Source organism: Cupressus sempervirens, chromosome 11, assembly GCF_028749045.1.
Source record: "Cupressus sempervirens isolate cs-2001-9-10 chromosome 11, ASM2874904v1, whole genome shotgun sequence".
In the NCBI taxonomy this organism is placed as follows: Eukaryota; Viridiplantae; Streptophyta; class Pinopsida; order Cupressales; family Cupressaceae; genus Cupressus; species Cupressus sempervirens.
The window spans coordinates 806926730-806943517 of record NC_143128.1 but is presented as its reverse complement, the minus strand read 5'-3'; positions in this window follow the sequence as shown (position 1 = coordinate 806943517).

Genomic DNA, 16788 nt, shown 5'->3' with positions numbered 1-16788 from the left:
TGATCCTTTTCTTTAAAAAGACGCCAGGTCAATTTAGCCCCTAATGCTTCATTTTGCCAATTTAAATTTTTTATTCCTAAACCTCCCAATTCCTTTGGTTTACATATTTTATCCCATTTTATAAGAGCCAATTTTTTTTACTCCTCACAATCATTCCAAAGAAAAATTATGAATTTTGCCTCTAAATTCTTATTAATGAGTTTAGGAAGTGGAAGACATGATAAAGGATAGATTGGAAGTGCTAACAAAATTGCTCTAATCTTAGTGATTTTTCCAGCTTTTGTCAACCATTTATCTATGCAACCTCCTATTCTTTCATCTAATTTTTTTTGTATAATATTCCGCTCCTTATTGTATTTATTTCCTTTTTCTAATTCTATTCCTAAATATTTACATGGAAAAGTTCTTTTTTTATACCCCATAATGTTACAAATATAGTTTTCAATGTCAAGTTTGGTGTTAGTAAAGTAAATTTCAGATTTGGCAGCATTAACTTTTTGTCTCGATGCTTCCATATATTATTCAATGATAGATTTAATATTTAGGGCCTCTTTTATAGTGCTTTCACTTGGAAGAATAGTATCATCTGCATATTGGTGATGTGTAATATTGGGAACATTTTTAGTAACTGTGATACCATTTATTCTTCCCTCATTATGAGTTTTAGTTAATGCTCTCCCAAATACTTCTGCCATAATAATGTATAGGAATGGAGTTAGGGTATCTCCTTATCTTAAACCTCTTGATGTTCAAAGAAACCTTTTGGGGTACCATTGATAAGGATTGAAATTTTGGTTGTAGATATACATTGGTAAATAAGATTGATCCATTGGTGTGAAAATCCAAAGACTTCTAGGGTTTTGCATAAAAACCTCCAATCAACTATGTCATATGCTTTATGGATGTCTAGTTTCATAAACATACTTGCCATTTTATTCTTTTTAGCTCAGTGAATAGTTTCTTGAATGAATAGTATTCCATCTAGGATTGATCTGCCTAGTACAAAGCCTGTTTATTTTTCGGATATAAGCTTATGGTTTGAGCCAGTTTGCTAATATTTTAGAAAAGATTTTCTATATATTATTACATAAAGCTATTGGTCTAAAATCTCATGGGTTTATAGGGTCCTCTATTTTAGGGATCAAAGTTAGAAAGGTAAAGTTGATTTGAGATAATAAGGATCCACTATTTCTTGAGGCTTTGATTGGTTTCTATAGATCTAGTCCAATTATATCCCAACATTTTTTATAGAAGAAGGCCTAGAATGCATCAAACCTTGGCAATTTATCAAGATTCATACTAAATAATGTTGTTTTGACTTCTTCCATAGAAATGGGTTTGTTTAACATTTTATTTTCTTCTAGCAAAACTATTTTAGGTATTGCTTCAAACATTTTTGCTTGAGCTACCTTATTTGAGCTATCAAAATTGTTTAGAGCATGTTGAAACTGACTTACGAAAGTCTTGGCTATTTTACTTGGATTATCTGTGATTAAACCCATGGTGTCCCCAAACCTACATCATAACAATAAAATCTTGATCTATGAAAATGAGAAGGAGAGGGCTTCTTATAAAGGAAAGTGTGGAGATGAATACATCCTCAAGAGCAATGTGGGATAAATCCCTAAAAAAGAAAGTGAGAGGAAAAAGCCCACCACTTAGAAATATGTGCATAAAATGAATCTTTATTTTTTTATTTCATTTATTTAATTTATTTCCTTTTTTCATCAAAAATGGAGCTTTAAGTGGGAATTTATTTTTTTAATTAAAAGAGGGATTTTTTTTAAATTAAGTATGATAACATTATTTAATTAAAAGAGAGATTTTTAATTAAATAAGATAAAATTATTTAATTAAAAGAGAGATTTTTAATTAAATAAGATAAAATTATTTAATTAAAAGAGAGATTTTAATCAACTAACATAAAATTATTTAATTAAAAGAGAGATTTTCTTTTAATTAAATAAGATTATTTTATTTATTTAAAAGGGATATTTTCTTTTAATTAAATAAAATTATTCATGAAATGATCAAACCTTAGAAATATTGAAATAATTGAATTAATTACAATTTCATCAAGAAAATTGATTTGAATTGAAAATATTATAAGGCATTGATTCAAGAAATTGATAAATTGATTCCATCATTTGATAAATTGAAGAATGGGGGCCCATAGTCTAAGTGACCATTTTAGAGTGAATACAAGAACTATCAGGGGGAAATCCAAACTCTTTCATCAACTATCAAAGCCATAAAACCTCCTAACTAGCTAGCATTGTTGCCCTGTAATTCTACCTCTGTAGATGATAATACATGAGCATGTTACCTCTTGCAAGACCATGTGATAGGACTAGAACCAAGATAGAAAACAAAGCCAGAAGTAGACTTCTGATCTTCAATATCTCCATCCCAATATGAGTTTGTATAACCAACAATGTGAGGATCCCCTAATGTATAGTGAATATCATAACATGTAGTACCTCGAATGTAACTCAAAATACATTTGGAATCTTTCCAATGACGCTCATGAGGATCATGGGAGAATTTAGAGACAAGGCCAACCACAAAGGAAATATCAAGACATGTGTTTGTCAGGTACAAAAAACTTCCAACAAGCTATCTATATAATGTGGAATCCACTATAGGAGTAGATCAAGTGATAGATAAAAAAACACCTAACTGAAAAGGTGTGGGAATAGGCTTGCAATCAAGCATATTTAATCTCTGAAGCATATCAAGAGCATACTTCTACTAAAGAATGGTTATCCCATTTAAATATTAAACAACTCATAGGCCCAAAAAATAGTGCAGAAGTCCAAGGTCTATCAAGCTTGCTAAACACTCTAAATCATAGAGGGTGAGCTACCTATAATAATGAGATCATCAACATATAGCACAAGTATCAATAGATCAACCCCATGATGTTGAATGTACACTACAAGATCAAAATGACAACATGTGAAGTGTGATGCAAGCAAGAAGGAATCCATCTTCTCATACCAAGCCCAAGAGGCTTGTTTGAGACCATACAAGGATCTCCTAAGTCTACACACCATAGAAGAGTCTTGCACAAAACCTTGAGGTTGCTCCATGTAGATCTCCTCATGTAGGTCTCCATGAAAAAATACATTCTTCACATCCATATGAAATATTGTCCATTCCCGAGAAACTGCAAGAGAGAGGACAAGGTGAATAGAATTTATCTTGGCGATAGGAGTAAAGGTCTCAGAGTAATCAATACCCTCCACCCATGAAAGTCCCTTGCAACAAAACATGCCTTGTACCTATCAATAGAACTATCTACAACATACTTGGTATGATACACCAACCTACATTGAACCACCTTTCTTCCTTTCAAAAGAGGACAAAGATCCCAAGTGTGGTTCTTTATCAAAGAAGAGTACTCCTCATTCATAGCCCTATCCCAATCTAAGTGTCTTGTCACCTGTGAAAAACTTTATGGATCATCTAAAATGATATGACTCAATAGTATAGTACTAGATGTCTGAGCATAAGTGTGACGAGAATCTGAAGGATCTCCTACCATTGGTCCAACTACATCAACAATATCACAAACCCACTTGGGTACTCATGGAACATTAGGGGGAGGAGGGGAAGATGGATCATCATCAAGATCTTCCTCAAAGGATAAAGAATCATGCAAAGAAGAAGATGAAGTACTAGGCTTGACATGAGTCCAAGCGTCATTAGGAGTCAAATATCATAATGCCTTGTGAGGCATCCAATTTTGAATACAATTGGCATAATTGATAGCCTCAACCCAAAAGGAAGGACTCATACTCAAGAGTGTAACATACAATTGGCCATCTCCTATAATGTTATACTCTTTCTCTTAGCAACCCCATTTTGCTAAAGGGTATGGGGATTTGTGAACTAATAATATAAACCATGTTCAGTGAAAAAAATTTGAAAGATTGATTCACATATTCCCTGTCATTGTCAGTGCATATATGTCCGACAAAAAAAAAAAATTTGCTTCTCCACAAATGTCTTAAAGATTTGAAATGAATCAAAGACATCAGATTTGTCCTTCAAAAAGTGCACCCATGTGCATCTAGAGAAGCCATCTATGAAGGTAAGCACATATCAAGCACCTAAAAAACATGGAGTGAGGAATGACATAAGATCACTATGTATCAACTCCAATGGTGCCTTAGCATGTGTGGATCTACCTACTGGAAATGGATCTTTGTGATGTTTTCCAAGTGCACAACCTTGACAAACACCATCTGTACAAGAGATCTAAGGTAGCCTAGTCACCATCTCCTGCATACTCATCTGTTGTATCTATAGTTGACATGGCCAAAATGTTCATGCAAAAGTTTTCTCACTATGTCTACATGAGCAACAAGAGAAACACATGTAGAATCATAGCTCTAAAAGCCATCAAACTGATATAAGTGAGACTGTAAATCAACACTCCCAATAGTAATAACGACATCATGTAGTGAGAACTATATTGGCTTACCAGAGCCAGAATGAAAAATATGATAGACATACAAGAGGGTCATAGAAATGGCAAGAACCAATAGAACATCCTATAGGGAACCACCCTCCAAAGGGATAGTGCCTAAACTTGAAACTGAAAGTTGTGCAAAGTCAATAACTACAATTTATGCAGTAACACTTTGAGTGAGGTAACAAAATCAAGTGAGTGTGTCATATGGTGGTAAGCAGCTAAATCAATGATCCAAGTAGTAGAAGAAGGAAAAGCTCATGCAAAAAGAACATGTCCTTTCCATGAAGGAGGAAGTGGTGGCTTTAGAGAAGAAATATTGTGTTGTTGCATGGCCTCCTCTAAAGCGTCAAGATGTTTCTAGCACTTGGAAACTGGATGTCCTTCCTTGCCATAAAAACTACAAGGATCACTTGTAATTTCTTAGTATTGGAGGAAGACTCGCCAAACTTAGAAGGTTTACCCTTTGGAGTGTATTTCCAAGTATCTAATCTAGAAGATGGCTTGGAGGAACTCTCGCTACCAATTAAATTTTCTTTGGGCTTCGGTTTTGACTTTGGGTTCCATGTAGATGTCTGAGAAACCAATGCCTAATTCTTTGATCCTAGTAGAGAGTACAACTATGTAAGCTTGGCCTACTCTATAGTCAATTGATCACAGAATACCTCAAATGTGGGCATGGTGAATCTAGAACCCAAAGCATCCATAATGGAATCGAAGGTGGAAGAGAAAATTTGAAATCCTCAAAGCTTTGATAGAATCAAATAGATGCACTATGTAGTAGTCTTGTTCTTTCCACAACCCTATAACAATTATCTTTATTGTTTAAATCTCATTAGAAAGTCCTTACTGGAGGGAAAAGAATCAATTATAAGTGATGTAAGCTCTACCTTAGTCAAAAGTGCTTGAAACTCGTTGATGGTACTAAACAAGTTCTTGAACTTGGCCCACATCTCTCGAGGAGTATCACACCCATCAAGATAAAAGTGTAAGTTGTCTGAAATACTCAAAGAAATCAAACCCATGGCCTCATACATCTGATTCTTGTGCTACAAAGTCTAATAGGTACTCTAAAAAATCAGTTGCATTTCATATAAACAAGATCACAAACCCTTTGAATAGAGAAGTTGTGTCATGGTTGTTGTCCATGTGCAATAATTATGTGTTTAGAGGAACTAGACAAGAAGGGGTCTCAGCCATTTTTTAATATAGAAGGTCTTTGTTTTGATATAGTTTTGGTTCACTAATGTAAATGACATAAGCAAGAATTAAAAAAACACCCCTCACAATGCAAAAAACTGAACCCCAAATGCTAGAAGGAATGCATTTATAAATAAGAGAAAATAATAGTTCTAGTTGAGTATCATGTGTACTTTTGAAAAATTATGATAAAAATAACAAAGAATCTAGAAAGAGCTCGAAGAGAGCTTTTTGAGACTTCTTCTAGATAAAAAATGGAGCAAAATTGAGCAAGTTATGCCCCTTGAATTGCAAAATAGATCATCAGACTTCAATAGTAAAAATAGGTACCATTCTATAGTAAAACTTACACCAATGTGTCTGTCTCAAAATTAGCTTTCTGAGATTATCTTATTTGCCAAAAAAATGCCTTTTCATGCTCAAGTTGGAGCCAAAAAAATGACAAGTACCCTATTATGCCAAAAAAGGGCCTAAACAAAACTAGGGGCTTAAAATTAGCCCCCCTGGGTGACCATATGACCGTCGACTAGGTAGAATTGGCCTTGTGGCCCAGTGATAGTGGATCTTGATGGAGGTAATGCTTGAGTGGAGTGACAATGACAACAACTAAGCACGAGTCTACCTATTCGCAGGCTGTGCACAAGCAATGCGGTAGTGGCTGCCTAGCGGGTCACCGGATGCATCTTTTTTAATAAAGGGCAACATTTTTTAAATTATATTTTTTTTTCTAAATGTGATTTTTTGGCTTGGGACATGTGCAGAGGCAGTACAATCCTAGAAGCATTTTTTTTGCCTTCTTATCAACGACGTCCAAAATCGAAGTGCCTTATATGGAAATAAAGGTTTTGACACGGTCTAAATCCAACTGAGATGTCTATTTGGACTCAAAATGCTCCAAATTTAAAAGAACCCCCTAATTCCAAATGAAATACTTTAAAATTGCTAGATCTGATCCAATAAACCTTTGTTCTTATTTTCTTCAATAAACTCGAACAAGATGCAACAATCCAGCTCTGATACCATGTAGGATTTTAACAATACAAATTCACAGATCCAATAGAACACCTACATGCAAGAATCTGTCATAGAGAAGCAAAGACAAGAGAAGGCAAGGGTTTGGCTCTGAAAATATGCAAGATTATATTATCAAACAAAAAAGATGAGATAAATATGCAATGGATCAATCCTTATAGAAGGAGATTGTAAAACCTAAAAGAGAAAACTCAAAGAGGTAAATGATATTTAATAATCAATAATTGATTATTAAATGGAAATGCATGTGCATAAAGTGAAATCTTAAATGGGGAGTAAAGGTAATTTCATTAATGAAATTAAATAAATCATTTGCTCTAACCTAACAATATATACACATGTATATATATATCGTTATGTACATATCTATACATATATGTACATATCTACATATATATACACACACACATACATATGTGTATTTATGTATATATACATAAATACATATACACATACACATACACACACACATATGTATATATATGTATATATGTGTATTTATAAATACATATATGTATATATATATATATATATCTATATATAGATATATGTACATATGTATATATATATATATATATGTACATATGTACATATATATATGTACATATGTACATATATATATATATGTACATATGTACATATATATATATATATACATATATAGATATACTTACATATACATATATAGATATACCTACACATACATATATGTATATATGTATTTATGTATATATATACATACATACATATATACCTACACATACATATATATGTATACATGTATATATAGACACACACACACACATAAATATACACACATGTGTGTGTGCGCCTTGTATAATACTCGTTTGTCTCTAAAATATATCAAATAATTAACTTTTAATGGTGCTATGTATATATTTTCTATTGTCTCACTCATTTCATCTTCTTATAACACCCTCACAATAACTTTTATAGAAGGTGAAAGTCATTTTAGGAAATAGACAATGATTCTAAGATTGACACTAGTTGATTAGAACCAATGATGCTCGACTTGTAATAAAGATCTTGCTATCAACTAGAAGAATAGTAAAATTTTAATAATTTAATAATACAACCATTGAAGCCTTGTCAAACATCTTGTTGTATTTTCCATAGGCAATATACTATTACATTCATTTCTCTACAATTAATACAATAATTATATTGTTCTCCACCAATCACTAGCAACTATTTTTTTGATTAATTTAATATTTCTAAATTTTTCATATTTATTTATTAATTTATCTATTATACAATTTATTGATCTCAAATGTGATTGGCTCGATTCAATTTGTGTTATAGGAGCCCTTTTTTTGGAGGCTCCTCCATAGCATAATTTTTTTGGCTACATTTTTGTAAGTAACCTCTTAATTCCTTCTAAACTAAACATATATAATATTTATTAAATAATTTCCTTAAACGCTTTAATTAATATTAAATAAACATAAATCTAAATCTATTAATTTTTAAAACATTTTAATTATAATTGAATGCAAATCTAAATACTTAAGAAGACATAAAAACCTAATTGTCCATATCAATCCTTTTAAAGTAATCTAGTATTAATTTGGGGATAGAATTAACAACACTTCCAAATCTATGAACAAAATTAGCTCGGATAACCAAATTCAAATAAATCTCTAAAAATTATAAAAATTGAATTTTCCAAACAAATTCTCCAAATCAGTCCTTTTGAAGAAAAGGAGTACTAATTCGAAACAAAATTTAATCACACTTCCACATCTGTGAACCAAATTGGCATGCTTAACCAAACATTTCCGTTTACATATGTACCAACATTATCCTCCCCAACTGTGCTCATTGATGTTGATAACATTAGCATATACACCAAATTCTATTATAAGAATACAATAAGCTGTGGCACAACACATATTATAGTATATGCATAACATTTTACCCAAAATGCAAAAATAAAAAATATTGAAGCATCACAAACTTAAATTTCTTGGGAATCTATCAAATGATAAAACATTCACAACTTGTGAAGGATTTGACTAATACAAATCCAAAAAACCTGAAGAACACTTGCATGCAAGAACCTGTGATAGAGAAGAAAAGACAAAGAAGAGGCAAGGGTTTTGCTTCGAAAATATGGATAATTATATTATCAGATTGAAAAGATGAATGAAATTTACAATTGATCAATGCTTATAGAAGGAGACTGTAAAACCTAAAAGGGAAAACCTAAGAGGTAAATGACATTTAATAATTAATTTTAATTATTAAATGGGAATGCATGTGGAAAAAAGGGAAATCTTAAGAAGGGAGTAAATGTAATTTAATAAGTGAAATTAAATTAACCCTTTACTCTAACACCCCCCTTAAGATGAGAAACAATGCATGAAAAAGAAAGGAAACTAAAACGCTAAAAGAAAACTTGGGTCCCATAAACAAGGCCTAATGAGGTACCTAATCACAACTAAATCTATATGAAACAAATAAATAGGGAAAACCACATGAGAAAAACCCTATTCCAAAAAGAGATAGAAGGAGAAAGTACAAATGATATGTCTCAAGAGACTCACAAAACTATAAGTACAATGAAACCCCCCATAATAGTGGCTTGAGACTCCATAGCCCCCACAAAATGGTAGAAATCTTGTGTTAATGAACAAACCAATGTGGTTCTAGTCTAAAAAGAAACAAAGATATTGGACAAGGAAGATGAAACCCTTGAATGTAAGGTGAAGTTGGAAGTCCTAGCTGATGCTCAAAGGAGAATGCATGAGAATCTTGAAATGGAATTGCCAATGGAGGTGGGATAATAGGTGTGTTGAATCTATCATTAGAGAGGAGATGTGTGTCCTCTGATATATCCTCAACAATTGCACTAGGTGGCTCGATGACTAGAGTTGCAATGGTAGGCAATGTTGAAGAGTAATCCCATGTAATTTGAATAGGAGGTGGAGGTGTAGAAGTCACAACACTAGTCTTAGGAACAACACATAAGTTCAAGTGACTCAAATTCACCTTAGTAGTCCCTTGTGAAGAAAGAGAGTGAGTCTCCAATAGTGGAGATGGTAGACCAAAATGAGAGGAAAGAGTATAAGCAGGAAGAATGATCAACAATCCCTATAGCAACATTATTGTATGTCTCACCATCTCTAATGTGCACTAAATCTTGTGCAAACTCAACTGTCTTCCCTATCTCATTGTGTGTAATCTGATAAATAAAGAGAAGGTTAGAGGACAAAGATGGAACACATAGTACATCATGAAATGTACCATCATTTATGTCAATAAAATATTTCCCACATACAATCATAACAATGTTGTTCCCCATCAAAATGTGTGGAGCAAGAGAAGCCTCAAAAGAAGAGAACAAATCTTGAGAATATGCCATATGGTGTGAAGCACTTGAATCCAGTAACCATCTAGAAGAATGTGAAATAGTAGTTGCACATAGTGCATGACCCTTTCCTATGTCTTTACCATCTGATTGAAATGATGATGAAGAAGAAGATTTGTGAGAAGTAGAAGGATTATCAATGTTGCTCTTCTAAAGGAGGTTGTCAAATTTGGAACTTGTTTGGCATAGCCATCTAATTTCTTCTCATAGCAGTGTGACTCATCATGATTAGGGTTATTACAATAAGAACACTTCAGTCTTTTTGGCTTTGGTTTATTCCCTCTTAGGAGGAGGTGCGCTTGATGTGATGTGAGGGCTAGAATTAATCTAAGGCTCTGTAGGATGTGAATTTTGTGTCTTTTCCTTCTTTCTAGAGAATGTATGAGCTACCAATGCATAAGTTTGTGAGTCTATGAGAGAATCTAACTAAGAGAGCTTAGCTTGCTGTCAAGTCAAATGATCACAAAAAACCTCCAAGGATGTATGGTAAATCTAGTACCCAAATCATCCATGGTGGAATGAAAGGTAGAAGCAAAAATTGGAAAGTTTCCACAAAGCTTAGAAAGATTTAGATAAATGCACTCAATGCCAGTCTTGGTTTTCCCACAACCCTACAATAAAGATCTCTATTGTTTGAATTTCATCAAGAAGGCCTCAATGGAAGGAAAAGAATTTGGTACAAGAGAGGTAAGCTCTGCCTCAATCTAAAGTGCCCTAAACTCATTCACTATGCCAAACAAGCCATCAAGCTTGGTCCATATAGCTAGAGGAGTATTGCACCCTTCAAGATGAAAATGTAGACTATTAGATACCTTTAAAGTAATCAAACCCATTGTCTCATCCATCTTGTTCCTGTGTTGCATGCACTCAAAAGGCCTCTATAAAACTAGCTACATTGCATCTAAACAAGGCCATGACCCTTTTGACTGGAGAAATCATGTCATCAAGGACTTCCATATGTGATAGTTATAAGGGGTCAGAAGTTCTAGACAATAAGAGGCCTCAATTATTGCTTTAGAAGGCATTAGAATTTTTTTTTGAAAAAGTTATATGGTTTATTGATGTAAATAATAGAAACAGTAATACAAAACACCCCCTACAATGCAAAATATTGAACCCTAGCTACTAGAAGGAATGTGTATATAGGAAACACCAACGACGATGGGCGGCATGGTGATGGCATCGGTGTGGCTACTTGGCGACACATTTTATATAAACATGATTTTGATATTTATTTATTTTTCTATCTCAGAATGCATGTCGAGGGTCATACAACCTTGGTAGGCAAAAAATTTTGTCTAGTGTCCAAAATTGACAAATTTTATATGAAAATAGGGGTTTTGATGTCTTTTGAAGCCAAACCTAAGCTTTGTTTGGCCTCAAAGTGCTCAGAAATTTAGAGATCCCCCTATTTTCACAATAACAACAAAAAACCTAAAAATAGCCAGATTTCTTCCAGCAAACACTCATTCCCACTTTCTTCAAAAAATTAAACAAGCTACAATAGGTAAGGCTCTCATACCATGAAGGATTTGAGCAATACAAATCCACAAAACCCAAAGAACACTTGCATGCAAGAACCTCTCACAAAGAAGAAAAGACAAAGAAGAGGCAAGGATTTTTCTCTGAAAATATGGAAATTTATATTATCAGACTAAAAAGATGAATGAAATTTACAATTGATTAATCCTTATAGGAGGAGATTGTAAAGCCTAAAAGGGAAACCCTAAGAGGTAAATGACATTTAATAATTAATATTTAATTATTAAATGGGAATGCATGTGCAAAAATGGAAATCATAAGAAGAGAGTAAAGGTAATTTAATAAATGAAATTAAATCAACCCTTTACTCTAACAGCCTGCAAATGCAGATAATATTATAGTGTCAAACTTTCAAAAAGAATCATCATTCTTCCCAAGTTGATGAGAATGAATGAACAGTGATGGATACCAAATAATTGTGATGAACTTTTAGTGTTGAATAAAATGGTAATTCTAGTTGACTCAACAACTTTTTTATTGCCCAACTCTAATAAAATGTCATTCACAGAGTGAGATCTATTGATCTCATATTGGTTTTGACAAGTGAGTGTTAACACACTTAAGCTATTTACTCAGTTCATGCCAAACAAGTAGTGCATGTTGAGAACAACATGTATATATTAGACCATGTCAAGTCATAGTGAGTGTCGAGCCACTCATGTGCTGAGTCACTCAAGTGCTGAGCAAACAGTATATGCCAAGTGATACAGGAGCTGAGTGAACAGTGGACATTGAGCAATACAAATGCTAAGTCATAGTATAAAGATTAGTGTATGCCAAGCATCAGAGACTTCAAATGTTGAGTAAGAAAATTTTGACATATTTGTTTCTAAAGGCACAAACAACTATGTAAAACATTTTTTAGTTGACTTAAGATTGAATTTTGATATTTTGGAGATAAGGATGAATCTCAAGTTGGATTCCCTATGCAATTACATGCAACTAATCAGAAAATGGGAAAGATTAAGCAAAAAAATGGATGAATCTCAGCCATAGATTCATACATAACCCTAAGTCACTTAAGTCTTCATAAGGAGGACAAATGCTAAACTCTTTAGTGAGTGTGTAAGGTGTAGAAGGAGCAAAGAGAATAGTTTGTATGTGCAAATAGAGCATTCATGGTGGCTTAGAAGTTATGAAGTGAAACTACATTGCAAAATCAGTTAGAGCAAAACAAAGGATAGAGAAAAGGATACAATAAAGAGACATCTAATGAAGAAGGACCAAGAAGACATTGTTTAGAGGCGATCTATTATCAAGAAATCAAGTGCTAACTACAAGATCAAAGTTGAGACATTCTAACAGGTGATTTCAATCAAAATCTCTTAATACAGTAGTGCTAATAGGCTGTATAAAATCCTCTAATAGGGTGCTTACTTAGTTGTGAGTTAAAGTCCTTTAAAAAGGTACACTTCTAATAGTGTGTTGAAATCCTCTAACAAGGTGAGAGCTAATAGTCTTTGTAAACCTTTAACAAGGCAAACCTTTCATAGGGTAGATCATGTCTCATTATCAAAGCATTGTAACCTTCATTAGATACACTTTATTACTGCAGTAGTGAAGATTTGCGGGTGTCATCCCCACCCCAATTTTACCTTCTCACGTGGAAGGTTTCTAGGTGATCATATCTGGTGTCATATGTGTGTGATTGCTTATATGTTTTACATGATTTAGATGTATGTGCTTGACATATTCTTTTAGTTTACTCATTGAATGTATGAGATGGATGTGTGGTGAAAGTGTAATGAACCCATTTTGGGGGTCATTCGTTTCTTTATGACTTTTTCTTTTATTTGTATCATTTTTGTCATATTCCTCCTGATTATAGTTTCTTTTAAATATGAGACCTCAATTTCCAAGTTTGTGGCTTAATTTGAGCATGTAGTTTAGAATTCCATTTTTAGAATAACATCTTCCTTGGATGGCTTTGAAGTGTCACCAATGTCTCTTTAACATGACTCAAAGATGAATAGTTGCATCTCTTCACCATACCACTTGAATTCTCTATGGAAATTGCAACACTTAGTGGATAAGTAATCGGTGATTAGTTAACATTGTTTGATATACCCCTTTGGCAACGGTAATGATGATTTAATACTTGCTACTTCATGCTCAACAGTCATGCAGGCTTTCATATAAATAGATCACTACTTGTTAAATACTATGATTATTAACAAATGACCACTTGTACTATTGATATTGGTTTTTTTTAGTGAATAACATGGTCACCAATTTGTGTAATGTCCTATTTAGGGCATTTTCTTATTCACTTCTCCTTTCTATCAGTTTTCCTAATAATCCCTCTATCATAGGTTTAACACTTCGATATATGCAAAAATAATTTTACTATTATATTTGTATGTAATGCAAGGAGACAATATTAAATGATTCTTTTTGGTTCTATAGTCGCCAGTGCCTTAGATATACACTATACATTGTGTAGAGTGGAATCTATTTTTTGATTGCTTTCTCTTTTTGTCCTCTGTGTCACGTCCCTGTAGTTTATTATCACTAGTTCAAACTCTTTCCTTATTCAGTGTTATCACCCTTACTACCCTTGTCTTTATTAAAACTATGTTGATTCTATCCTCCACTGACAATATATCCATAATGACTTGTTTTCTTTCCTGTGTGATGCTAGTAGACAAAATGTTTATCAATAGTATTTGCTCGTTCCCCTTTACATCAACCTTGTCTAACTTAGTCGAACTTCTATTGTTTGATTTGGACTTTGCTTATTGTGATGTTATACCAAGTTTATTTGTTTTGATGCTTGGCTTGTTTTGGTAGCTTCTAATTGAGATTTTCAGTCTACCATTCCAAGCTAGATTTGTTAGTTATCTTCTTTTGCCGTCAAACTATGAGCATTTGACATATATGCAACACTTCCTTTCTATTATTTGCTATGTCTGGAATGATTCTTTGATATTACTGGAAGCTATTGTTGTAGATGAAAAACCCTTCGATGCCTTTCCCTCAATCACGACCTCCATTTTATATTTGAATGGAGGGTGGTGTTTCCATGATGCAGGAGCATCCAGTGGTGTAAGGGCAATCTTGTATCACCCAAAAATATGCTTAGAGATAGTTTCTGTTTAATGTGTTTTCTTAGATACCCATTTGATTCAAATAAAAGTTCCAACTCTCACAGTTCCACTATTAGTTTTCTGGGTTATAGTTTTATTAGTTTTTAACCACCTTGGGATATGTGTAAATGTAGAAAATGAGTTGTTTTTTAATTGATCCAAAATTATGATGAGTTAGAGGGTGTAATTTTGAGGGATAATTGTACTTGTAATTTAAAACACTCCAGAAAAAGAATAAGGTCAAAAGGCTTTATGGTTAAAAAGTTATTGTAGTTTTAATTTTCCTAGAAACCTCGTAAGAGCACTTCAAAGTCAGATATGGGGCACTAAACGACCTCGTGCAGGGCTAAAAAAAGGGGGACAAGTGAAGCTCATCCATAGGGCTATAGAGTGCTTCAAGAGCTTTCTGGAAATGTAAGTGGTTCATCAATCAAAGTTACGGTTCAAAAGTTATGCCTCCCAGAAGTTGGACTACCATTTTTGGATTCTTCTAATTTTTACACCAACTTCTAACGTGATTGTTGGAACCTTCTATTTTGGTGGTGGATGCCAACTGACATATTCTAGAATGTATTCCTAATCCTAAACCATTTGGGGCTTATTTAAGAATATTTTTGGCATTGTAAAGGCAACTCTTAGTGGAGTTAGAGAGAAGGTACTATCTGGAGGATTTCTTTCTCCAGAATCATATTATTGTAAACCCATAGGACATTTTTCATTGATAATAATATTTCCCTTTTCCTGTGTGTTCATTCTTGTCTTTGGTTGTGTCTTCATCACTCCACCAATTACCAATTTCATTGTGATGCTGACAAGTTTAGGTAGATATCATTCAATATGTTATATTTGATATGTTATTCATATTTAATATGTGTTATGGGATTTGTTAATGTTTAATGTAAATTATGTTGATATCATTATTTTATATTATACATGGAGATTATTATTTTATACATCTATAATACATGATTATAAATATAATTTCAATAATGTCTTTATTTATAATTGTTTAATAATTGATTAATATTTATTATATCTCATCATTATTTTCTAAGATAATAAGTTTCATTATTATATTATTTCGTTATCTTAGTAATGTATTATATTAATACATTTTGATTATATCTCAATCTAATTACTTTAAATATTATTTATATGGTAATCAAAATTTTATCAATTAATTATTAAATTTATTTTAAGATAGGGGACATTGCATTTTTATACTCAATTATCAAGAATGCAAAAACAAATGAATCAAACATAACAACTGCAAATCACAGTAATATCATTATTCTTAATACTATTACATAGTATATTTTCTTTATATATTATTTATAATAACATTTAATTCTCAATTATATTATAATATTATCCTTGAATATGCCCATTTCATAATATAACCCATGTAGGTACATTATAAAATTATTATTGGTATTTGATATCATTTATAATCAAAATATTTATTTGTTATTTAATTTATTTAACTCGTTAATATTATAATTATAATATAATATTTTACATTACAATTATGCTATAATCTTATATATTGTTTTATTTTTATACTATCAAATATATCACTATTATATAATAGATTATAATATATTTTACTTTAATATTATTATTCTTAATTATTATCATTATATAATATGTTACTTGAATATTCATATATCCTTTTAATTTGGGCTCATGACAAGTCCGCCCTTCCTCAAATTGCTTGCCCTCAAGCAATTCCTAATTTCCACTCAACTTATAATCTTAAAATCAATGACCTATTCCTTGAACATTTTACTTTGGATTATTAAAATAATGATTATACTAACAAAATTATGAAATATAAATATATACAATGTATAAACATTAATGCATGAAGACACAAAGTAGACACAAAGTATACACATTGATGCAAGAAGACATGAAACAAGCACGAAGTAGACCTATGAATGCATGAAAACACAAAGCATACACAATGAAGACAGATGATGCATGAAGGCACAAAGCATACATGATGCAGACACATCATACATTCTTTGTTGATTCTCTATAATTTAATTTTCACAGCG